A 27244-nucleotide genomic window follows, 5' to 3' on the forward strand; every position below is an offset into this window, starting at 1 on the left:
TCCAGTCCCTCCTATCAGACCTTCCTGGGGGCGGGATCTCCTTGCAGTCCCTCCTATCAAATCCTCCTGGGCGAGGGGGGTCTGGGGTCTCCTTTTTGTCCCTCTCATCATATCCTCTTGGTGGCGGGGTCTTCTTTTGGTCCCTCCTATCAGACTCCCTTGGGGTGGGATTTTCTTTCAGTCCCTCCTATCAGATTCCCAGAGGATGGCATCTCCTTTCAGTCCCTCCCGCCCTGCCCCTTCTCACCAGAATGATGAGGAGCGTGATCTGCTCCTTGGTGTGGGGGTCCCGATGCCTCGTATTGAAGGCTCATCTGGGGGATGCTGCCAACCTCTATGCCCAGCGCCTTCACATCCATGTGCAGGAAGTTCCCTGTCCCATCCTGGGTTGCATAAGGTGAAACTGTCATAGTGGCTGACACCTGTTCCTCTGGCCGGAGAGATGCGTCCTTAGTTTCCACCTGGGGAGGGAAGTGGTCACTACTCGATGGTTGGGATTTAACTGGTTCCAAATGTAAGTTTTGTTTTCTCCTAACATTACTGAGTGAGAGGGGCGGGATCCATGAATGTGACTGCCCTTTATTGTCAGGAATCACTGAATGAAATTGCCTGCTGAGATGGGGGAACTTGGGGTCTCTTCCATGTTCCCACTATCTGGAAAACATTTTACTCCAGGGACTCCTTCCATAGTTTCAAAGCAGTTTCCAATCTACTCTATTTAAGGGCCTTGCCAGAACCATTTTCATGACGTACTTATATTAATCTGCATTGTACATATAAATTAAGAAAAAACATGGATACACAAAGGGTAGAAATAGTTCAAAAGACAAAGTACTCCATTGCAAACAGCTGATTTGGATTCCAAGCATCCATAAGTGTACCTGTGACCCCCCAGATATGGCTCCTCGAGCCCAGGGCCAAGAATAAGGCCTAAGCTGGTGGGCTGTGGCTCCCTAAAACCTAAAACAGGAGACACTGAAAACTGAAGGTTTGTTCAGAGCTCACAACTCTGACCAGGTTTTCACAGATGATATGATTTTACTCAGCTTTAAGTATGTGACTTTGCATAAGAAAAAGGGAGGAAAATTACACTTGGTCTAAAAGCTTCATGGTGATAACACAGAATTTTGCTCAGAGCCTCCAACTCCTTCTTTTCCTCCTGACAGACTCTTGTTGAGTATATTCCAGAATGTTTATACCTACAAACTTCCAAGGAAGGTAGGAATGAAAGCGTATACCTAGCTGAACTGGATGCCAGCCAGTTGGAAGCCCTGGGGCCTTCCCTGGTATTCATTGTTCACTGGTTGCCTGAGCACAGAGCAGTGAGGGCCCCTCAAGCATTGTCAGTTGTGGCCCCAAATTCCACCCCATCTGTTCCCCAAGTAGTGAGATAGACCCAGGGAGAGGAGCTCAGAGGGCTGAGCAACTTCTTTACTATTGGGGATACGACACAGCTCCACTGCATTCACAGACACATGGACAGAGGGGCAGAGTCCCTGACCATCTCAAGCTTGTAGCAAAAAGGCAAAACCAACACCAAAAAATCAAGAACAACTAAAACAAAAAATAGTTGTAATAACTCCACCCTGACAAAAGAAGTTCAAACAATGCTCAGGTGTCAAGACAAATTCTGTAATCCTTGAATGAGACTTTTTCATTGGGGGGCTGGAGCTATGTGGTTTGAGCCACACGTGCTCAGAGCAACCTATACATTGTGGGGCAACAAAATGCAAGGCAAGTGCCCTACCTGCACTCCTAACATTCTAGCTCTTTATTAATATTTGATAGTTTTTTTTTCTAAATTTTGTACCACTTCTGGTGATGATCATTGGATCCTATGGGATGCTGCGATCAAACCCAGTTCTGCCAAATGGAAAGCAAATGCCCTACCTGATGTACTATGTCTTGGACCCTTTATTTTCATAGGATACTCTGACTACCAACATGGGAGATCCCCAAGTGCAGAGTCAGGTGTGACCCCAGAACAGTATGGGACCTGGCTCAACAAAGCTAGTTATTTTTTTGTTGTTGTTGTTGTTTTTGTTTTTTAATTTTTATTAGTGAAACACCATGAGGTACAGTTGTAGACTTAAATTTTTTTGTGCTTGGATTTCAGTTATACAATGATCAAGTACCCATCCCTCCACTAGTGCCCATTTTCCACCACCATGGGTCCCAGTATCTCTCCCACCGGTCATCCCCCCTCCCCATCCCACCCTGCCTCTGTGGCAGGGCATTCCCTTTTGTTCTCTCTCTCCTTTTGGGTGTTCTGGTTTGCAAAAGAGCCATTAAGCGGCAATCATGTTTGGTCTATAGTCTACTTTCAGCATGCTTCTCCCATCCTGGGAGGATCCTCCCAACACCCTTTATTTGGTGCTCCCTTCTCTATCTGAGCTCCCTTTTACCCTAGAGTGTGTAGCTGGCCTCCAAGCCATGGAGCAAAATTCCTGGTACTAATCTCGTCCACTCTTGGGTGTTAGTCTCCTATTTTGTTACTTTATGTTCCCCAGGTGAATGCAATCTTTCTATATATATATTTCTCTCTTTCTGACTCATTTCGCTTAACATGATACTTTCCATGTAGTACCACTTGTATGTAAATTTCATGACCTCATCTTTTCTAACAACTACATAGTACTCCATTGTGTAAATGTACCAAAGTTCCTTTAACCAGTCATTTGTTCTCAGGCACTCAGGTTTTTTCCAGATTCTGGCTATTGTAAAGAGTACTGCAATGAACAAACAAGTGCAGATGTCAGTTATTTTTAAGAAAAGAAAGAAAGTGCCCCCAGGTCCCTTCAACGAGAAAACTTGATACTTTAGCCCTGACTCTGTAATTAGCCTAAGGAATGAAAGCCAGCCAGCAAAGGGCCAATCTGGGGATACTCCTGGAGGACCCCCACCCCACCCCTGTAAGCGCCATGGATTCTGCAAGTGTCCCAGTGATCTCTCTAACACAGCGGTGGCTACACGCGGTTCCTCAGTTCTGGGGACACTAAGGGTCACTCTGGGTCTGACACTTTCTCTTTGCCTGGGGTTGGAGGAAAGGTCAGTGGAGAGTGACCGGTCTCACATCCCCACACCCCATGTTGGCCCCAAACCCCCAGGAGGGATCCCTGAGAGGAAGAGCCTGGGTTTGGCCCTAAGCAAAGACTGGTGTGGCCCGAAAAAACAATTACATATACATTTCAAAAGGAAAAGTATCTGGTAATTTTCCATTGTTTCTAACCCTAAAAAAGAGATTCTATTTTCAAACTCCTTCTCTTGCTGGACCATGTGCTTCCTCTGCCTACCCTGGGTATTTTTGTTTGTTTTCTTTCTGGGCCACACCCGCCGTTGCACAGGGGTTCCTCCTTGCTCTGCGCTCAAGAATTACTCCTGGCGGTGCTCGGGGGACCCTATGGGATGCTGGGAATCAAACCCAGTAGCTGCGTGCAAGGCAAACGCCCTCCTGGCTGTGCTATCGCTCCAGCCCCCGCCCTGGTCTCTTATTGCTGGCGCAGGGCGATGCTCTGGACTCACCCCTGGCAGTGATCTGAGGACCAAGTGGGATCCCAGGGACAGATCCTGGTAGGTCGCGGGCAAAGCCAGCACCCACCCTGCTAGACTTGAGCCCCGCTTACACATCTTTCTAAATGAGTTCTCTTCAGCAAAACCCACCTCATGTCCTCGGAAACCAATGAATAAATAAAGTCCACAGCACTGCTTGGGGCATCCAGGGAGGGGCCGCCAACTCCGGCCCGGAGCGACCCTGCCGCTTACAAGGCAGAGATCTTGGAGACTCAGGGCGCCCAGAGTGACCACTCGGCAGCCAGTGAGGAAACTGGCCCGCCGGGACTCCTGTCTGCCCTGGGCACCCCTTCCCTCCCCCGCCCCCCCAACTCCTCACAGTCCAACAATGATGGCAAGCACATGGACCCAGTGAGTTAAACTATTTTTTGGGGTGCTTATGAAAATGACAGGTGGGCCAGGATATAGAGATTCTTCAAAGGATCATCTTCCCTTTGCTTTGTTCAAACCTTTCCCCAGTTGCTCAGGATATCAGCCGAACTGATGCCCCAACATCTCTTAGATTTGGCTCTCAGAAGTCCTCTGTTCCTCTATAGGGAGTCACTGACCATCTTCTGCTGGGTCTGCAAGTCACTGTCCGGGACTGTGTGGAAGGCTGGATGCAGCGCTACTGCCCCAAAAAGGCCTAGACCTGACATGTCGATATGGACCATAGGGACCATTTCAAACACCTCAGCACAAGCTCATTACTCTCAGGATCAGAGATATTTTGTTCTTTTAGTTTTCTTGTTTGTATTTATTTTGGGATGGGGCACACCAAGCAGTGCTCGGGGATGAGTCCTAGTGGGGCACCGGGTACCATATGGGATGTTGGGGATGGAGCCCAGCTTTAACTTCATACAAAGCAAATGCCCTTGCCATTGCACTATCACTAGGCCCACAAACCAGTTCTCTGACACAATTAACACTTGTATTAACTTTCTATAGAAGGCAAACTCACAGTATTCCATTCATATGAAAAATAAGATGATTTGTTTAGGTTTCGACTTGATTCATTTTGGTGCCCAGGGAGACTAAGACCCTCTACTCTCAGCATTGGGCTCTGCATTTCCTCCTGAGCTGTCAAGAGACCATTTGTCGGGAATGGAGCCTGGACCCCCACCTTTCAAGTCACTTGGTTGCTCCATTGAGCCATCCCGCCAACATAAAAATATGTCTATTCAGCACATAAATCTTGCCAGCTAACTCTAACTCATATTTGGTGACCTCATTCTCAAGTCAAATTGCAGCAATGCCAAATCCTTAATCTGTGGTTTGAGTTCTGACATCGATCACAGCAAGCAAGGTAAGAATTGATCGAATGGCCCCTTGGTGAACAGGCCGAGCATGTGGATCTCTGTGCTTCTCACAGGCCCAACAGGCCCACAATAAAGGGAAGGTCCTTTGGGAGGATCCCTGTTATATTCCTCAAACTAATTTTCGGGCTTTTGTATTCTTCAAACCATAAGATCCCCCCTTCATATTAGGAGAGACAAAAGAGTCCAACCGGGAATGCAAACCAAATACCCAGGTCTTATTCCAGGTAGCTGGGGCTGAGACCTCCTGACTCAGCAGGTCTGAGCAAGTCTGAGCTGGACATGAGTGCTTACAGCCAAGGGTAAACCTGGGCACACGAGCCCCAGAGGCAGAAAGACAATACCAAAGGCAGAAATAACTTCGAACATTTCAAAAACAAACAAAGGCATACAAGAACAATATATCAAGAAAGCATTCCCAATTAAGAATACATTCCCAATTAAGAAGACAGTCCCAACTCCCATACATCAAGAAAGCAAAGCATTCCCATACATAAAGAAAGAATCTTATCAGCCTGACACAGGGTACAGGAAATGGGTATATTGACTCTCGACCCTCCCAGCTCCGTGTCTGTATAAATACCAGATGGTACTTTTAGCTAATTATCCCCATCAGAGTCATATATCCTTCATAACCAGAGGTGCCTCTCACAATTTTCACAACCAGGGTGAGAGAAGGAGGGGCTAGTTGCTTCTCAGAGAAATGGCGGGCTAGCTGTTTCTCACAGTATTTGACTAGAACCAATGATACTTGAGGGAGTTTATGGGGTGCTGGGGATCAAACCATTGTTGGTCATGGGTAAGACCAACACCCTCCCTGTTGTACTGTCGCTCCACCCAAACCAGCTTTGTTATGGTCTCACTTATTCACTTTTAAACATAAAGGCTGAAGAAAATCTCTTAGTGGACTAGAGAGAGAACAGTAGGTAGGCCTACAAGGGTGACAGGGACTGATCACTGAGCATTGCCCAAAGGAATTCCTGAGGACTGCCAGCAATAGCCCCTAGTAACACTAGGGCCCACAATAAAATAAAAGTATTTTTCCAAGATGTTCAAAGAACCATCCTAATGATCCGAGGGCAAACAAGCACAGTGACAGAGAGGGACGAGTGGGAGGTGGTTCTGCTGCCCCTGAGAAGGACACCCTAGGACATGAACGAGGGGCAGGGTGAGACTGCAATGGGGAGATTAGTGAGACTGGAACAGTCCTGTGTGGGGAATGGAATAAACAGCAACTGATCACCAACCAGCCTGTCAGCCCTGTTCCATCCTCATGTGTCCACACCAGCTCACTTATTTATTTTGTGAACTTACACAACTTACCTGCACATAATACCTCTCTTTGCTGGCCTCCATGCTCCTTCTTCCAGCCAGATCACCACAGGTTTTTCCCCAGAATGCCCTAAACCCCACAGACACATCTGGATGAGCCTGCATCCAGCACTCACTCCTGTTGTGCCATAATATATTTGAAAACAGTGCAAAAAGTTTGCTGTATAGGAAAATTATCCTAATATCCAGGGTGTTTATTATACACAAGGATGTGAACTGTGTCTCACAGTTGTAGCACCTGGAGTAATTCTACTTTTTAAAGATGAATGTTATACCTTGGGGCCAAGGTGGTGATATAGAAGAAAAGGTGCTTGCCTTGCACTTGGCTGAACCAGGTTCAATCCCGAGCACCCCAGGTGGGCTCCTGACCCTTGGCAGAAATGATCAGTGAGCTCAGAGCCAGGAGTCAGCCATGAACACTGCAGGGTGTGGACCCCAAATACTGCAACAACAAAAAGTAACTAACAAAGAAAACAAAACAAAAAATAAATTCATGTACAAAGACATGCTACAGCAAAACACTTAAAGGATTGAACGGTAGGTCCTTAAATCACATGTTTGGACTTATTTTATGCTGCAGAAGTTTTATACTCCATGTTTTATCCTGAATACTTATTCTTTTTTTCTCTACTCTCACATCCGGTGTGTTTGTTTGTGTGAATGTTTTTAGTTTTGGGCAATAACCAACAATGCTCAGGGATTATTCCTAGCTCTAGGATGAAGGATAAGTCCTGGTGGGGTTCCGGGACCATATGAGATACCAGACATACATAGAACCTGGGTTGGCTGCTAGCAAGGCAAGCACCCTATTTGCTGTACTCTGACCCTTTCTAAATAAATTATTCCAGCACACCAGGATTTAGCCCTAGGTGAAGCTCCTACTCACCCCCAACCCCTCTCAAAAATCAAATATCTTTCTTCAAATATCTTACTTTACCAGCACAACTCAAAACAACAGCAGGGCTACCCTGCTACGGGAGAGAGGGAATGAGGGGGGATACTTTGTTCCTTGACTTTAAGAAGCACATATTCCTACATATTCTTTTTTTTCCTTTTTGGATCATACCTGGCAATGCTCAGGGTTTCCTACTGGCTCTGCACTCAAAATTACTCCTGCTGTTGATCAGGGGACCATATGGGATGCCAGGGATCAAACCTGGGTTGGCCCCGTGCAATAAGAACACCTTACTTGCTATACTATCACTATGGCCCCAGAAGGAGATATTCTTTAATGGGAAAATAAAAAAAAAAGAAAGTAAGAACAAGAGACAGTAAAGCGGGTAGGAAGCTGCTTGCACACTGCCAACCCAGGTAAATCCCTGGAATCCCTTGGGCACGACTAAGTTAGCCCACAGAAATTCCTGAGCACAGTACCAGGAGGATGCTCTGAGCATTTTCAGTATGGTATAGAAATTAAAAAACATGATAATAAAAAATGAGTTTCATTTTGGAAACACACCCACCTTACGGTTGGCGGTACTCATCATGGCAACCAATGAAAGAACAGGTAATAACTAAGTCTCCTGCTCTAGGGGTGGAGCCCTGCCCATCAGAATTTTGATGTTCTACTCTTGTAATGTCCAAGCCAAAGACTCCAGGTCAGGGACCAGCAAGTCCTGTGTTGCGAGGGTCAGGAACTCCAAGCCTCCCATCCTCAGCAGGACCCACAAACCCAAGGCCTTACATACTTAAAAAAAAAAAAACCTTTACCTGCAGTACTCACCCTAACAGCCTGGGACACCTAATCAGGGAGAGAGGAGAGATGCAGGAGGCTTTGCAAGTTGATGTGAGAGAGCAGAAATTCCTGATGTAGAAAAAAACCAAACTGGAATCAGACAGACAGTAAAGCGGCAGGGTGCTTGCCTTGCTGACACCAGACAATCCTCTCCATCCTGATGGCATCCAGAACACTCCAGGAACAATACTTGAGCCAGGAGCCAGAGCAAGCACTTGGGGTATCTCAGGGCATAACAGCCACCCCCCCTTCCTCACACCAAAAGTAGCCCCAAAGGGAAACTATCATTGGCAAACTCCAGTCACCTACGGATCCAGTGCTCTGGATGGCCCCGTCCCACCAGGGCAGCCAATGAGAAAGTCGGACAGGAACAGGGTCTTTTGCCAGTGGGGGAACTGCAGCTCTGCCTCTCAAGGTGAATCTAGAGACTCTACAGCAGCGAGACTGGGGCCAAGGTTCAACAAGTGTCAGTGGGGAGGGTGGGGTCGGCCAAGCTCCCACACTCGCAGGTCCCGCAACCCCCAAGGCCCACAACCCCCATACTCAGCCCCACGCACACCTGCCACTGCCCCATTGCAGATCTGGGGGTGATGGTGAATGCAGGAGCCCCCCCAGGATTACACACCCTTGACCTCTGCACCCCAGAAAAGGCCCCGCTGCACCCCTCAAAGCACCACGGGGCCTCAGGAACCATCTGGATATGAGGGAATAAGTGAAAACAAGCGTGAAAGTGACCCCCAAGCTGGCGGGGACCGGCAGCTCAATGTGGAGATGGGGAGGCGCCGGGTGCTCACGGGAGTCTGCCCCCATCCTGCCACAAAGTCGGCCTTCAGAGTCCCTCCTCTTCACAGGGCCCGTACTCTGTCCTTTACCCACACCCTGTTTCCAGGAATAGAATCACCAGTAAGGGCCCACTGTGATGTCACTTCCGGTTCAGCAAGCAGCCTTAAAGGGCCAGACTCCAGATGTGCAGAGAACCATTATGCCCACCTAGATGAATCTGTGGTTCAAGGGTGATGGGCTCTCCTATAGGGGTGGAGAGGCAGCTGCTGGAGTTGCCTGTCACACAGTGGGGGCTAGCGGGGAGTAAGGAGAAGTCCCCTGGTTGGTCTTGTACTGGGAAAACAATGAACCAATGCTCTCACACACAGTCCACCAGGAAAAACGCAAAAGGGGTTCATTCAAAGTTCATTCAAAGTTCATTCAAGAATCTCTCATCTGCAGATAGGGAGTGGGTGGGGCACGGGACAATGACTTTCTCCGGGAAGTCATCAATCAAGATAGGGTGAAAGCAGTGACTTCCAAGCCAGCCCTGGAGATGCAGAGAGGAACTGGCCTAACAGCAGCCCAGAGAGCTGGAAAGATGCAGGAACAGGAGCAAAGGCTGGTAAGAACATCAGAGAGCACTTTCAGTCAATGCTCTACTCCTTGATAGCACACGAGTAGTGGACTCTCGCCTACAAGTAAAACCCAGGAGGCAGTTTCAGAACAAAATTTAAAACACAGATGGTACAGTGCATTGGCAGCTGCCGTGAACTTGGTTGACCTGAGTTCCATTGCTAGCCTCCCAAATGGGGTACAAGCACTACTAGGAGTGACCCTTAAGAACTGCCAGGTGTGCCCCCAATCAAAAATATATAATTAAATAAATAAAACACAGCATGTGGCCCATCCCAGAATGGAGTCACACATGAATCTACCAGGTAGTAAACCAGAATCATCATTTTTTGGCCTTGCTTGGCATTGTGGACAGATCTCATTAACTTTCTGGTGAATATTAGATTGTTGGAATTTTACCAAACTTTTGATTCCAAGCAAAAGTCTGACCTTTCTTTTTCTGCCCCCTACTACTGCTGAATTGAGGTCAAAGGAACCGAGAAATTTGAGCGCCCTTTATCACTAGTAATCACAGTAAAGTGGAATTTTCTATTGAGATGGGGGCGGATGTTGGAGAATCTCTCATGTTCCCACCATTTGTAGAACATTTGATTCAGGGACCTCTGGATCATCTTAAAGAACCGGCAAATGTCTATAAACACTAAAGTTCATGTAACGTGTCTTTATCCACCTATTAAAGAAACTTGCCAAGGCCATTCTGCTAAATTGATACTTCCTGAAAATTGTTTCCTTAAAGTTTTTATAAATCTAATGGAAACCTGAACATAGAGAGTGTAGAGATGCTGCAGCAGGTAAGGTGGTTCCTTGCACACAGCTGCTGTGGACACCAAACCAAGGACACCATAAGTTTCCCTGAGTCCCCCCCAATCATGGTCTGTTGACTTCAGAGGCAGGGTGATGGCCTGAGCACAGCTCAGTGAGTCTCCCACGAACATAACAGGAGGGCCTGAAGAATGGAGGTTTTCCATTGTTTCTAATTTTAAAGAATTTGCTGTAGCATTATGGTTAATCTGTCATTAACCCCAGCAAACCAAACCAGGGTCTGTGAACCAAGCCAGAGTTGGAGCTAGGAATGAAACAGTGGTGAGCCTTGACAGCCTGAAGTGAGGGGAGGTTTCGGTACCTGTTTATTTAGTTCTCATTTAATCACCTGCTTCCTGACTTCTATCACCAAGACCCATTATTTACAAATTAACAGACACATCAAGTCCAATTTCTGGAACAGTGGCACAGCTGCACCCGAGTGATAACAAGGAAGTATCTTTCCCTCATGTGCTGACATCAAGGGAAGGGTATCCCACACTACCAGGATTATTTCCCTCTTACCTCCACATTGGGGCACCACCTCCTTATACAAACAAGCCATGTATTACTGAATGGGTTTGGTATTAGGGCATCACTTACTTGGGGTTTGGTATTAGGGCATCAGTCATCCAGTATGAATTTAACATTGTCTCCCAGGGCTTCAGTGGAACATAAAAGCCTTCCCACATTCTTGACATTCATAAGATTTCACACTGGTATTCATCTTCATGACTAGTAAGGCATGAAGATTCAAGAAAGGCCTTTCCACTTTCCTTACATATACAAGGCTTCTCTCCAGTGTGAAATCTCAGATGCACAGCAAAGCCTGAGAACAGAATGAAGGCCTTCCCAAATTTTTGGCATTGATGAGGTTTCTCTACACTCTGAATTTTCATATGTTGAGTAAGATATGAGTACAGACTGAAGGTCTTCCCATATGTATGGCATGGATGTGAATTCTCTCCACAATGATGTTTCCTGTGCTTAGGTACCTATAGAGGCTAAGAAAAGGCCTTCCCATTTCTTAAAAACAAAAGGTTTCTGTCCAGTACACATTTTCATATGCCTAGTGAAGGCTGAGGAATGAATGAAGGCCTTCCCACATTCCCTACACATATAAAGCTTCTCTCCAGTACAAAATCTCCTATGAGTAGTAAGGCCTAAGGGGAGAGTGAAGGCCTTCCCACATGGGAGATATTGATATTGAAGTTTCTCTCCACTGTTTTGTAAGGTCCCCAGATTGAGAGAAGATATTCCCACATTCCATACAAACATAAGGTTTCTCTCCCATATGTATTTTCCTATGACTACAAAGACTTGGGGAAAGACCAGATACCCTCCCACATCCCTGATATACAAACGGTTCCTCTCCAGTATGGAATATCCTATTCTGATGGAGGCTGGAGTTGTGAATGAAGGCCTTCCCACACTCCTGATATATATAAGGCTTCTCTCCAGAATGAGTTTTCATATGCACAGTAAAGCTGAGGATAGAGGATTCTCACATATATAAGGCTTTTCTCCAGAATGAGTTTCCCTATGATTCAAAAGGTTTGAGCAACTAACAAAGGCTTCATCCCATAATGCTCTGACCCAACCGAAATGAATGCCCAGATTACTTATAAGGAACAGATACAGGTCAACATCCATACAGGTCAACACCTTTGTGTCCCTAATACAACTCTTGAAAATACTGAAAAGGAATGAACAAAATCTCCATTTTTCATATGCCCAGGTTGGTGCCTATCAGAGACACAAGACCCAGGTTTAAGAGATATATTGAGTCATGCTGAAGACTTCCAAAAATCATTGGAAGAAAACTCACAAGGTGAAATAGTGTAGCATCTGACAGGGTGAGGCTCAAAGAAAGTAACTTCTTGGACCCAGAGCAATAGTACAGCAGGTAGGGGGGTTGCCTTGCACCTGGCTGACCAGGGTTCAATCCGAGGTGTTCCCTGAGAACAACCAGACATAATTCCTAAGGACAGATCCAGGAACAATCACTGATCACAGCCAGGAATGACCAAAAATTCCAAGAAAGAAAAATAGAAAAGAAAATGAACCTTTGACCATAGTGACAGTACAGTTGGGCAGGCACACACCTGATACACAAATATAGATTTCATCCCTGGTATCCATATGGTTTTGGAGCACTGCAGGAAGAAATTCCTAAATACTCAGGGGTAATCTGAGTATTGCCAGGTGTAGTCCCCAAATCAAATAGAAACAAAAGAACAAAATAATGAATGAAGTTGCAGTGCTTGTATAGTGGGTAAGACACCAGACTCGTAAGGTACTGACAGTGTTAATCCACAGCACCCCAATGGGCCACTGAGAACTGCCAGGAAATGTGCACATAAAAGATTCCTGTTTGTGACATCATCCGTCACCAAGGAGCTTTAAAGTGCAAGGTTCCTAGTGTAGAAAAACCATTATGTCAGCCCAGGTGAATGGGTGCAAGGGGGATAAAGGAGAGGAGAGGCAAGTCCTGGAGGGGCCAGTCATAGAATTCAGGGCAGCAAGTAAAGGCTGAGTCCCTTGATCCTGTACTCGTCAAGCATGGAACCAATATACTCACACACACTTTCATCATAAAAACAGAAGTAGTCTGATTCAAGGTAAAACAGGCAAATGAGTTTCTCTGGGAAGTCATCAATCAAGGTGTGGATGAAAGCAGTGACTCTGAAGTCAGTCCCGAAGAAGCAGAGAAACTGGCCTAGCAGCAACCTAGAGAGCTAAAGAGACACTGGACAGGCTGGTAAGAACTGAGAGAGAGCACTGTAGAGTGAACACTGTACCCCTTGAAAACACAAGCAGAGAACTCTCACCTACAAGGAAACCTCAGGATGCAGCTTTTATAAAACGTTTTCAACCAAGAGTATGGGGCCAGAGGTTAGTACTGTGGCTTAATGCTTGTGTTGAACATGCTTTCCCTGAGTTCCATTTTTGGCATCCAGAACAATGCCAGGACAAATTCCTAAGAGCTGCCAAGTATGGCATAAATTACATAAAACATACTTCAATAAATAAATCGCATATATGGAGCAACTCTAAGAATGGAGGCGCACAGGACCTAATGAGCACCAAACCACACCAGATAATTTGGGGTTTTGGACAGACCAAAAACGGTTTTAATAATTCTGGTGGCTAGTAAGGTTGAGATTATTCCACTTCCAAATGTGATGTTTTGTCTTCTTTTTTCCTAATATAATTGAAGTGAGGAGAGTGGAATCCAGGAATCCAGGAATGTGACCACCCTTTATTGTCAGTCATCACAGCTGATGTTATTGCCTGCTGAGATGGGGGTGGGCACTCTCCCAGGTTCCCACCATTTGTAAAACATTTTGCTCAAAGGGCCCACTTCATTCTCTCATAGAAACAACAGAAATCTTTCTATGCAGAGTCAAGTCCATTTCAACTACCTCCAAACCAAGAACCTTGAGAGTGCCATTATCCTAAGCTTTTCAGAAATATTTATCCTCAATGCTTAGCTAAATCTAATAAAAATCTGTGTACAAGAAGTGCAGCGCTAATTCAGCGGGAAGGTGCTTGATTGTGCAAGACTGATCTGCATTCAAAGTCCATATCCCCATAAGAATACCTGTGTCCTCCCTGGAAGGTACGGATGAGCTAAGACAAGAGTATGGATGGCCTGAGCAGAGCAGGTCTGGCTCCTCAAAACATAACAGAGGAAGGCCTGAAGAATGGAGGTTTGCCAATTTTTCCATTCCAAAGGATTCACTGCAACATCTTGGTTGATCGCTACAATAAACCCCTCAAACTAAGACCTCTGAGTCAAGCCAGAGTCCTAGAAAAAAATGAGACACTGGGTTGGAGTGATAGGACAGTGGTTAGGACGTTTGCTGTGCATGCAAACAACCTGAGTTATATTCCCAGCATTCCATAGTGCCCCACAAGCACCACCAGGAGTAATTCCTGTGTTCAAGCGTAACCCCTGTGCATCGCTGAGTGTGACCTAAAAAGGAAAAAAAAAAGAGACCCTGATGGCAGCTGTGATTGACCGGTGGTTTTTGTACCCATTTACTTAGTTCCTATTTAATCAGTTTCCACCTGGAATTCATCACCAAGACCCATTATTTACAACTTAACATACACGTCAAGTTCAAATGCTAGGACATCGGTATAGGGAATAGTAATCATTACCATGCCAAGTCAAGTGTAATTATCAGCAAATACCTTTTCCTCATAATACTGAAGTCACCGAAAATTTGTTACATGCTCGATTGCACTTTTGCAGCACTCAATCAACCTTGGCAAGCAAAACTTTATTTTTTGAAGGGGGTTACTTATGAACTTGGGATCATTATTAGGGGATGGAATCACCCAGTATGAATGTTACTATGTTTCCTAAGGCTTCAGGGGAACAGAAGGTCTTCCCATTGTGTACTCTCTTAAGAGTTCTCGCCACTTTTTTTTTTTTGGTTTTGGGTCACACCCGGCGATACTCAGGGGTTACTCCTGGCTCTGCAATCAGAAATCACTCCTGGAGGTGCTCAGGGGACCACATTGGATGCTGGGAATTGAACCCAGGCTGGCCGCGTGCAAGGCAAACACCCTACCCACTGTGCTATCGCCCAGCCCCCAAGAGTTCTCGCCACTTTGCATTTTCATATGCCTACTAAGGTCTGAGTTCTTGGTGAAGGCCTTCCTACATTTCTTAAATATACATATATATTTCTTGGTTTCTCTCCAATATGAATGTTACTATGACTACAAAGACTTGAGGAATGATAATACGCCTTCCACATTTCACACGTTGAATTTCTCTTCAGTATGAAATCGCTGGAGGTGCTGCTGAAGGCTGTCCCACAATCCTAAATGGTTTATATGGTTTCTCTCAAGTGTAAATGCTCCTATGAATAGTAAGTACTGAGGACTTGCTAAAGGTCTTCCCATACTTCTGACATCCAAAAGGTTTCTCTCCCGAATGAATTCTCCTATGTACAATGAGCACTGACAATGTGTTAAAGGCCTTCCTACACTCTTGAAGGCTTCTCTCCCAAATGAGTTCTCCTATATACAGTGAGCACTGAGGATGTGCTAAAGGCCTTCCCACATTCCTGACACACATAATGCTTCTCTCCACTATAAGTTCTCATATGCTCAGTCAGGGATGACTGTGTAGTGAAGGCCTTTACACAAACCTTACATTTATGAGGTTTCTCTCCAGTGTGAATTCTCCTATGTACAGTAAGCACTGAGGATCTGCTAAAGTTCTTCCCACACTCCTGACATACAAACGCCTTCTCTCCAGTATGAGTATTCATGTAGTTTTTAAGGACTGAGAAATGAGCAAAGACCTTTCCACATATCGGCATATACAGATAAACCGTTTCTCTCCAGTGTGATTTTCCTTGTGCCTAGAAAGGCTTGAGTAATGAGCAAAGACCTTCCCATAGTCCTGACATGAGTAAGTTTTCAATCCTATATGAATTTCCTTGTGGATACTTAAGTTGTGAGGACAGGGTAAAGGCCTCTCCACATTGTTCACACACATGAGGTTTCTCTGCAGTCTGAACTCTCCTATGCATAATATGTTTAGAGGGGGAAGTGAAAGCCTTCCCACAGTTCATACACATATATGGGTTTTCTCCGGTTTGGGCCTTTGGGCTGTCACACTGCAATGACACCTGACTCAAAGTTTGTTCACCATGGTGACAACCCTGGGAATTCTGTCCATTGTGGGTTTCTAAGGGAACATCCCAGTGCAGAGGACATGGGGGAAGGCTCCCCCACATTACTTAATCTTGGACGGGTTCAGTTCATGGTGACCATCATTATGGGACTCTTGGTGTGTGGGACTCACTATAAATGGTGCTCCTTTCCCACAGTTCTCAGGCTGCTGCCTTGGAGGAGTTTGTGTCAAAATCTGTGGAGAACAAACTGTGAGGAGCTTTTCCCAAGGGAGGGCTTCTTCAGAGTGAGGTCGCTCTCTACATTCTGATCACCCTCAAAAGACACCTCAACTGTCTCGGCATCCCTATGGGGCAGAGGGTGGGATTGCTGACTCAAAACATTGTCACTGAGTGCAGGATCAGAGATATTCCATTAGGGCTGGCTGCTTCCCAGTACAATGCAAAGAAGGATTCCAATTATTGCCCCATTCCATTCCTTAAGAGTCTCTCTGTCAAAAGAAACAGGCCTGAAGATTGTTTCCAACATTTCCACCACAAGGAATGCAATTCCTAAAAATGTGGATGGATGTACTACAGGAAAACCCAATGTTTCTACATGGTGGGTGCACAAAATTGAAGGCTGCAAAATCATTAATTTGTTTTATTTTTTTCCAACTCTATAAGGATATACCTAAAATGGACAGATGACCGTCTGCAGAAAGTTAAAGAAGTCTTTCCAGCAAAATAAAATATTTCCGAGTCTGGTTTTGGTTACAGCACATTGTGGAGCCCGTGATGCATGCGATAAGGCAAGGCTGCAATCCTAACCAGCAAGATGGACTATGCGGAGGCCACTGAAAATATCTCACACAAATGCATCCTCTGCAGGATCAATGACTTTTTTGGTTCGTTTTTGGTTTGTAGTTTGTATTTATTTTGAGGTGGGCCACAACAAGCATTGCCAGGGATCACTGATGGTGGTTACCAGGGGACCAGCTGGAGTGCTGGGGATGGAGTCCAGGTTTCCACCCTTGTGAAAAGCAAGTCTACTCCTAAAGTACTATCACTCGTGGCAACAAACCAGTTCTTTTAAACAATTAAGTCTCGTGCTTACTTTTCATCCAATACAAAATTACAGAATTTCTTCGAAATTAAAGATAGTAGGAATTGGGGTTGGAAAGCTAGTACAGTGGGGAGAGCATTTCCACTGCATGTGGTGGATGCAATTGGATCCCTGGCATCCCACATGATACCCTGGGGACTTCCAGGAGTAATCCCTCAGTGCTGAGCCTGAAGTAAGCCTATCAGTGTCACTGTGTGTGAATGAAAAAGCAAGAAATAATAGCACTGTCCTCCCACTCTTCATTGATTTGCTTCAAATGACATCAGTAACATCTCCATTGTAAGACTTGTTGTTACTATTTTTGTCATATCAAATATGCCACGAATAGCTTGCCAGGCTCTGCCATGCTTGTGGGGTACTCTTGGTAGCTTTTCAGGCTCTCCATGAGGGATGGTGTAATTGAATCCAGGTTGGCCCTATGCTAGGCAAACGGCCTACCCAAAGTGCTATCACTCCAGTCCATATGTTGGTTTAACATATACAAATCAATCAACATAATACACCATATCAATGAAAGAAAAAATGAAAAACCTAATCACATTAATAGAAGAAGAGAAAGTATTTGATAAGATCCAGCACTCAATCATTATTAAAAAAAAACACTCAACCAAATGAGAATTGAAAAAATATTTTCTTCAGTATTTTCAAGCCATCTATTAAAAGTCCACAGCAAGATTTCTTCTCAATGGAAAATCTGAAAGTTCCCTCTTAGTTCAATCACAAAACAACTTTGGCCACTCTCTCCACTCTTATTTAATATAATACTAGAAGCATTTTCCATAGCAAGTAGGCAAGAAGTAGATATCAAACACATCTAGATAGGTACAGAATTCAAACTTTCACTATTTGCAGAAAACATCATACTGTACCTAGAAAATCATAAACACTCTAAAACAATATTCCTAGAAACAATAGATTTGTATAGTAGAGTGGCATTTACCAAATTAATATGCAAAGGTCTATGAATTTCTTGTATACAAGTAATAAAATAGAGAAAAAACATATTTTAAAAAACAGATTGGCAATTATGCTGCAGAAAAACGAGCACCTGTGAATCAGCCTAAACAAATAGGTAAAAGACCTATACAAAGATAATTATAAAATGTTACTTCAAGAAATAAAAGAGGACATGAGGAATGGAAATATGTTCACTGCACATGGATTGGGATGATTAATATCAACAGGATGGCAATAACCCCCAAAACATTTTACAGATACAGAACAGTCCCTGTAAAGATGTCTATGTCATTTTTAAAAGAAAGTGATAAACACTTCTGAAGTTCATATGGAGAAATATTTCTCATCTCTCCACAACAAGTACATAAAACAATACTTGGGGGGAAGGAGAAAGGAAGGCATCATTTTCCCCAACTTAAAAATGTAATACAAAGAAGGAGTAATTAAAGCGGCATGATGTTGGCATATACACAAACACTGAGATCAATAACTTGAATATCCTGTGACAGACCTTTAGGTATATGATATGTTAATCTTCAATTAAGGAGTGAAAAATAGGAAATGGAGCAAGGAAAGCCTCTTCATCAAGTGGTTTTGGGAAAAGTGGTCAGCTACATGTAAGAAAATAATCTCTTTTCTTATGACGTCTTTCTAATGCCATGCACAAAAATAAAAATATAGTAGCTAGAAGACCTTGGTGTCAGACATGAATTCATAAGCTACATAGAGAAAAATGTAGGCAGAACGTTCCATATGTTGAAGCTAAAGACATCTTTAAGGATGAAGCACCACTGATCATGCAAGTGGAAGCAAAGATAAACAAGTGGGATTACATAAAACTGAAAGTTTTCTGCATTTCAAAGGAAATGATGACCCAAATACAAAGACATCTACAGAATGGGAAAAATATTTACCCAACACTCATCTGATCAGGTTTTAATATCCAATATATGTAAGGCACTGTCAGAACTTTACAAGATAAAAACTATACAACCCTATCAAAAAATGGGAAATGAGATGAGTAGCAACTTCCTTTTGAAAACTACAGATGGCAAAAAGGCAGATGAAAAAGTTCTCTACATCACTATCAGAGAGATACAATTTTTTTTTGAGGTAAACATACTTGCAAAAAATAAGTAGATGAGAAAAATTTTTGAGATTTTCCTAGATAATATTTAGTCTTAACTCAATACTGATTTTAGTATCCCAAAATGATTATCAGATATCTGGTGGAAAATGTGATTTACGTAGTCATTCCAAGCATGTCTTTCACATTCTTCAACAGAGATTTTGTTTTGCACAGCATCAGCCAATGAAACAAGAAATAAGAAATAAATAAGAAGTAATAAAATAATAATAATAGGAATATCTTTAGATTTTAACATGACTGATTTTATCACCCAGTGAAACTACAGGCCCTGTACTCCCAGCATTTGGCCGTAAATTCCTCCCTGCAGTGGCCAGACCTCCTCCTTTCAAGTCACATTCTTGTTCCAAAGAACTATCCTGCTGGCATAGTACTTATATTCAATGTGCAATTATTATCAGCCCACTCGTATTCAGTGACCCAGTTACCAAATCAAATTGCTGCATTGAAAAACCCTGAAGCTGTGATTAAAGTTCTGAAATCAAACACAACACACAATGGAAGAATTAGCAATGGAATGTAGTTGACTGGTGAGGTCCACTGTGGGGAATGTTGGTAGCAGCTTGGAAATTCACAAAATAGCTTTTTGGGTTTTCTTTTTTAATCAGACCTGGTGATACCTGGGGAAACATGCACAATACAAAGGATTCAACCTGGTTCAGATGTATGAAAGGCAAGTACCCTCCCTGCTGTACTTTATCTCCAGCTCAAATTACCTTGGTTATGGGCTCACTCATTCACTATGTAAACAGAAAAGCAAAATATATTCTTTGTGGGTTAGAGAGAACAGCAGGTAGGGCATTTGCCTTGCATGAAGCTGACGGGGTGATCTTGGAGTACCACCAATAGTAAACTCTGAGAACTGCCATGAATAAATACTGAAAATTCCCAGGCCCAAAACCAAACAAAAAATTGTTAATATAATGAAAAAACATGCTAATGATTTGAGGGCAAAACTAAGCATGAAAGAGAGGGCAGAGGTGGGTCTAGCTGCTCCTGAAAGGGAACTTCATCACTGGAGGCTGTATAGACAGTCTGGTGAAGCACAGATGGGTTGCCAAGGCCAAGTCAAATGCCATGACTATTCTGCATGGCTGACATATAAGGAATAATGACGACAAAGCCAAGAGAGAAAAGCTCAGGATCATTCCGTGACAGGCAATTCACGAAGTGAAGAGCAGCAGGAGCGCAGCATAGACGCTGCATTCAGGAGCCTATGGCCCCCGTGTTCTGCAGCACATTTCACACGTGCTCAGGGCACCCACACACTTCCCAGGGCACAAACTATGGGGGGGTCCTCAGACACTCATGTGCACAAATGCCCCTCCTCCCCAGCATCAGGGATCCTCCTTCCGGCTAGGAGATCACCGCAGGATTCACCCTGGAAAGCCCTGTCACCTCTGAGACTGGGTATGAATTAGTGACAAGGAAAACATGACAAGCCAACCCCCGTAACCCTAACAAAATCAGGCAATTCCTGAAAAGGCGTGAACAGAATCTCCACTTCTGATATGCCCTAAATTGGTAGTTATCAGTGATATAAGTCCCAGGTTTTAGTTTCATTCTGAAATTGATTCATGCATGAAGCCCCCAAAAAAGCACTGGAAGTAACTCCAAGCACTAAAATACCTAATGAGGTGAGGCCCCAAAAAAGAAAGAAACTTGTGTTCAGAATGACAATCCAGCAGGACGAGCACCTAGTGACACACACATACGGTTTGATCCCTGGCAAGGGAAATTCCTGAACATTACTGGGTGTAGTCCCCTAATCAAATCAAAACCGAAGAAGAAATAATAAAAATGAAGTTGCAGGCCTGGTGAAGGAGTACAGTGGGTAAGGCACCTGCCTTGTAGGTGTTGACCTAGTTTAGTCCACAGCACCCCCATGGGCCCCTGAGCACTGTCAGGAGTGATCCTTAAGCACAGAGCCAAAAGGAATGTGAACTGTGGCACTGAATCAAAACCCAAAGAAGGGCTGGAGCAATAGTACAGCAGGTAGGGATTTTGTCTTGCTCGTGGCTGACCCGGGTTCGATTCCCAGCATCCCATATGGTCCCCCATGCACTGCTGGGTGTAATTCTTGAGTGCAGAGCCAGGAGCAACCTTTGAGTATCATTGGGCGTGACCCGAAAAAGCTAAATAAATAAATGTTAAAAAAAAAGAAAAACCAAAACAAATATACTGAAGTGAAGGGCAGTACAAGAAGGAAATTGATTTAACAATGGAAGGAATTATTTAGAGGAACCTGAGACCATTACAGTACCTGGGACACTTTACCATGCTCATGGCTGACCTGAAGATCCTCTCAGGAGTAAGGCCTGACAATTGCCAATCATGGTCAAATAACAAAAACAAAAAAAAAAGTAACAAACTTGAGCTGTCAATAAACCAGGCCTGTCAGAATCAGGACATCTGTGGAACACACAACCCAGCATGGCCGCTAGGTGCCCATGTGGATCTGGCCAGTCACAGTCTACCCTACACTGCTCTCACGGACGTCCCGCAGGTGATGGTTGGTTTCCATCATTATGGATCTGTAGAGCTTTCTCTGATCAGCATCCAGGCATGTCCACTCCTCTGGGGAGAATCTCACAGCCACATCGGGGAAGGTAATTGCATCCTGAGACAAGACACTGAGGACTGGGAGTCAGGGCCCATCTCCAACCCCATTCCCAGGCTGTGAGGATGGGACCCCTCATAGCGGTAACGGGGCTCAGGGGCTTTCCTTTGGGAGGAACTAGCCTCAATTTCTTTCTCTCCATGTGCCTTCCTAGCTTATGTGGAGAAATCACTCCAGACATCACTCAAAGGCAGTCAGATCTATAAACTGTGAGGACACTATACTAGAGGTTTGTTGAGGTGCCAGTCTTGCACAAGACATTCCAAGGCCAATCCCAAACCACTGGTCCAGTGAAAACTGCAGAGAGTGACAACTGAGCACTGAACCAGCAGGGTCATAATGGAAAAATGGGTTTGGCCCCCAAACGTTAAACACACACACACACACATACACACACACACCCTGTACCCCCACATCTCCTGTTCTAGGGATGAGAAGGGGACACTCGATGTCCAGCGAACAATTCAAAGCTGTGTGTGTGCACATACGTGCCTATTGAACTCGGAGCTCACAGTTCAGGGCGGCCCCAAATCCCTGCAGAACCAGGTCAAAGTGTCCCTTTTGATTGGCATTTTTGATTATGACCTGGTGATGATCAGGTGTTCCTCCTGGCTCTGCACTTCATACTTATGATTCATGGTCATCAGGGACTATTAGGGATGAAGGGTGATAGAGCCTGAACCAGCCAGGTCTGAAGCAAATTTCCTACCGCTGTATTAGCTCTCTGGCCCCATGTAAAATTATCCTGACCTCAAACATCTCTGGCAGTCCCAGAGATCCTTTACTCAGTCTCCCTGGAATGAGTTCATGCCTGAACCTGCACACACAGCAGCATGATACTGTGTGACTGAGCAAGTGACGCTCTCCAGAGCGAGAAGGACAAAACAGGAGCAACACATATCCTGGTGCCCAGAGTCACTGTAGCTGCCAGGGCAGCAGGCTGCGGGGCCCTGATGCCTGTCAGGGGTGAATCCAGAGCACAGAACCAAGAAGAAGCCCTGAGCACCTCCCCTGTGGGATACAACAAAATACATTAGAAAACTAAATAGTAGGATGAAGTAATAGGACAGTAGGTCCAGGAACAGCGGGTAGGACTGTCAATCCCCACTGTCCCAGCTGGTCTCCCAAGCACTGCCAGGTGCAATGTCGAGTGCAGAGCCAAAAGAAATGCCTGGGAATCACGGGTTGTGATCCTGCCATTACCTACTAAAACAAAAGAAACAGAATATGTCAGCCGTGCATTCACAGAACCTCATAGGGTCCCTGACAACTGTCAGGAGTGATCCTTGAGCACTGAGTTGGGGATCTCATTCAGCACGGCTTTTTGTGGGTAAACCCAAATACTACAAAACAAACAAACATGGAGAAAGTGGCCTCAAGTATCAGAGTCAGGCACTCAGGCCAGGAACCACATCCCAAAGCTTTTTACTGAAACTCAAGAGACAGAAGGCCCCGGAAGCCTGTGTGTGCCTGTCACCGCATCATGACAGCACATCACATCACTCTCCTCCCACCTGGGCACAGTGTGTCAGATGGTGCGTCATCATCGTCTCCAACCTCTGTAATTCCCAAGGGTCAGCAGGAGTTTCCAAGGAAACACCTGGAAGAGAGTCAAAGCCATGAGCACCAGAGAAGAGCAAAGCCCTTGCCATGACCAGAAGTCTGAGTATTGGAGAGTCAGAAAGCGACCCTGCTGCTCACAAGGCAGAGATGGCAGAGGCTCAGGGAGCTCAGAGTGACCACTCGGAGGCTGGCGAGGAAACTGGCCTGCAAGGACCCCTGTTCCCCTTCGGTTCTCCCTTCCGTGCTCCCCTCAGGACAGCTGAGGCCTCTGAAGGCACTTGGCCTGGAAGACCAAAGGGGAGGTGGGGAAGGGGAAAACAAACCCGGATCCCATGATGTCACCTGTATTTCTGGTCAGAGCCTTACAGGGCCAGGCTTCCAATATTCCTGACCAGGCTCTTCTGGTAAGAAAGTTTCCTTTGTTTCCCCTTTTCTGGGGTAGATCAGAACCCGTACATCTGGGGGTCCAGGATAGATGAAGGGTGAGGGAGCGAACAGATAGCATATGGAGGAGAAAATCTCTGTATTCACTAAGGGAATAAAGTTCAGATTTTTTTGCAAACAGCCACCAAGGGCTGTGATGCAGCCCTATCTCACTAACTTCCCCCCTCTCCCCTACTCCAAATGGCTCAGAAATCACTGGACAATAATATTCAGATACTCATGATGTTTTGTATTTACTCATTCTTTTCGGGGACCCCACTCCACTAGTGATAAGGAGCTATCCCTGACTCTGTGCTCAGGGATGAGGAAGGGTAGTCCAGAAGTTTGACACTTCCATTGATCTTGGTCACCTGGAGTCCATCTCTGATATACTAAATGGTGGGCCGAGCAGTGCCAGGAGGAATACCTAATACTGACAGGTATTCCCCACTCCCAAAGCATAGTTCAGTAAATAAATCCCAGGGTATCAACCCATCCTAAGAATGCAGACATACATTTAGCAAAAGAACTGCAAAACATACTAGTCGCTTTGTAGGCTTATGTGGGCTTTTGGAAAACCTAAATAATTTTTATCCTTCCGGTCACTACTTGATGGTTGGGATTTAACTGGTTCCAAGTGCAAGTTTTGTTTTCTCCTAACATTACTGAAGTAAGCGGGGTGGGATCCAGGAATGTGACCGCTCTTTATTGTTAGGAGTCACTGAATGGAATTGCCTGCTGAGATGGGGGAACTTGGGATCTCTCCCATGTTCCTACTCTCTGGAAAACATTTGACTCAAGGGACCCCTTCCATAGTTTCAAAGCAGTAGCAAATGTCTTTCTGTGCACAGTAAAGTACATTTCAACTGTCTCCAATCTACCATATTCAAGGGCATTGCCAGGATCATTTTCATTATGTACTTATTGTGAGTATTAATCTTCAGTGTACATGTAAATTAACAAGAATATGAAAACACAAAGTGTAGAAATGGTTCCAAAGACAAAGTATTTCCTTGCAAACAGTTGACTTGGATTCCAAGCACCCATAAGTATACCTGTGACCCCCCAGGTGTGGCTCTTCGAGCCCAGGGCCAAGAATAAGGCCTGAGCAGGTGGGCTCTGGCTCCCCTAAACCTAAAACAGGAAACCCTGAAAACTGAAGGTTTGTTTGTTTATCCATTTTCAAAGGATTCCCTGCAGCATCGTGGTTGATCTCTGCCATAATTTGCACAAACCAGGGCATCTGGCCAAAGGCAGAGTAAGTTTTCCGCCCTCCCTCACTCCCCCCTCCCGATCATAATCAGCATGCAGTTTTCCTTAATGGAACTGACATCATGAGAAGGTTGTCCCACAGAGGGTGGATTATGTCCTTCTCGGCTGTACTTCTGTAGCACCCCTGATCCCATTGTCCAAAGAAAAATCGCTGTACTCAGGGACCCTATTTTGACCTTAGGGGTTGTTATTTGGAGATCAAATCATCCAGTATAAATTTTCCTATGTCTATAAAGGCCTGATGGGGACATGAAATCCTTTCCACAGCCTCCTCATCACAGGTCTGGATGACAGGCCCAAGAAATCACTCGAAGGCAGCCAGGTCTGCAGTAATGTGAGGGTGCTATACTACAAGGATCCTGGACGCACCTGCCTTACACAGACACCCCATGGCCAAGCCCAGCAACACTGGTGCAGTGAGCACTGTAGAGAGTAAGACCTGAACACATGCCCAGCAGGACCAAAATAGAACTACACTAGGGTGGACCAAAACACTAGACAACCCTTCCCCCATGATACATCCCACACCCCCCATGATACATACCTTATCCCTGTTCTAGGGATAAAAAGGGGCCACTCAATGTCAAAGCTATGGGTGCACATATGTGCTGGTAGAACTCTGAACCGACGGTTCAGGGCTGGGTCAAACCATCCAGGAGGAGGTAAAAGTTACTTGACCCCCAAAAACTCAGTTGGCCCCAGACATCTTCTGATCGGTGTCCCTGGGAATGGCGCATGCCCGGAATGACACACACAGGAGTGAAGTATAAATAGGGTAAGAATAAAATAGGGTAAGGATAAAAGTGGGGGAATCGCTAATTATGGGGTCTGCATTTATTATAGGGGCCAGCACACCTTGGGGCCTGTGATGCCCATAAGGTGTGAATCCCAAGCTCTTTCTCTTAGAAGCCCTGAACACCTACACTATGGCAAGAAAAAAAGGAAACAAAGTAGAAGGCTGGAGTATCAATACACTGGGTAGTGGCAATAATTGTGTCCCATATGGTCCCCCAAGCACTGCTGATTCAATGCCAGTGTGGGTAACTCCAAGAAACACAAGGTGTGGCCCCGCCCACCAACCACAACCCCATCCAACAACAACAACAACAACAACAACAACAACAAACCCCTCCAGAAGTCAGACTTGCCTGTCCTCAGTAAGGCCCTGAAGAGCTGTCAGGATTGACAATTGACCACTAAACTGGGACCCCTCCTAGAGAGCCACTTGTTGTCACCCCAAAGCCAAACACACACACAAAAAACAAACCAACAGGGACAAAAGTGGCCTCAGATACTCCAACCAGAGCCACATCCCACATCTCCTTCCTGGAATGACTCCTGGAATGACTCTGGAGTCCTCTGCGCTCCTGTCACTGTAGAGCTTCATAGCGTAACTCTCCTCCTACCTAGGGACAGCGCGTCAGACGGCACATCACCAACTTCTTCAGGCTGTTGTTCTTGAGGATCCCCACCGAGGCTTTGACAAAGCCCTGGAGAAGTCAGAGCCATGAGTACCAGAGAGGAGCACAACCTGAATGACACTGACTGGAAATCCCTGCATCGGATCCAGAAATGGTCTGACTGGCCACACCCTTGGGCACAAGCTCACAGAAACGCCCAGGGGAGACACTGCCAGATGCTCCTTCAACTTTAGGGGATGCAGAATCAGGTTCAAAGCTGGGCTGCCCATTGCTCTCAGGAAGGCAAGGTAAGAATTAACCTGCGGTGCAGTTTCTCACGCGCCTTGGGTTCACTCTAACAGAAAATATTATAATATCTGAACAGAAATCTAGCAGAACAGACAAAAATTAGTTTCTGGGGCCTGAGTGCAATCACACCAGGTATGGCACTTGCTTTGCACACAGCTGACTCTGGTTTGATCCCTGCATCCCATAGGTCCCTCAAGTCCACCAGGAGTGATTCCTAAGTGCACAGTCAGAAGTAAGCTAGGGGCACTGCTGACTGAGACTCATAAACAAAAACAATTCAATTTAAAACGTTCTGTTAAGCTATGTGTTGTGAAACGTTTTTGGTGCCCACTCGAGCAAACTGATGTACAACGAACAGGAAGACAGTGACAGTGACAGTGACTTAGGAGAACCAAGAACATCTAATTTCAAAACTTTCTGGACATTATCCAGTGTAAAAATTTTTAATGATATCCACAAACACAATTGAGAGCAGGGGGTGATTGCTTGGCACATTGCCGACACAGTTTCAATCGCCATCACCCCACAGTGTCCTCAAGCAGTGCATAGAGGGATCAATGAGCACAGAGCTTGTAGTAACCCCTGAGCATTGCCGAGTATTGCCTCCAGCCAAAAGTAAGTCTCTAAATTTAAAGGGTGGACCTATAGTCTGCTAGGGTA

The 27244-nt window shown here is 45.2% G+C and overlaps 1 pseudogene; it reads right to left on the reverse strand.

Moving 5' to 3' along the window:
* The window catches only part of LOC130033627 (tubulin alpha-1C chain-like), a 126649-nt pseudogene that overhangs the window by 66723 nt on the left and 32682 nt on the right, over positions 1-27244 (reverse strand).

Source organism: Sorex fumeus, unplaced genomic scaffold, assembly GCF_029834395.1.
Source record: "Sorex fumeus unplaced genomic scaffold, SorFum_2.1 ptg000054l, whole genome shotgun sequence".
NCBI lineage: Eukaryota > Metazoa > Chordata > Mammalia > Eulipotyphla > Soricidae > Sorex > Sorex fumeus.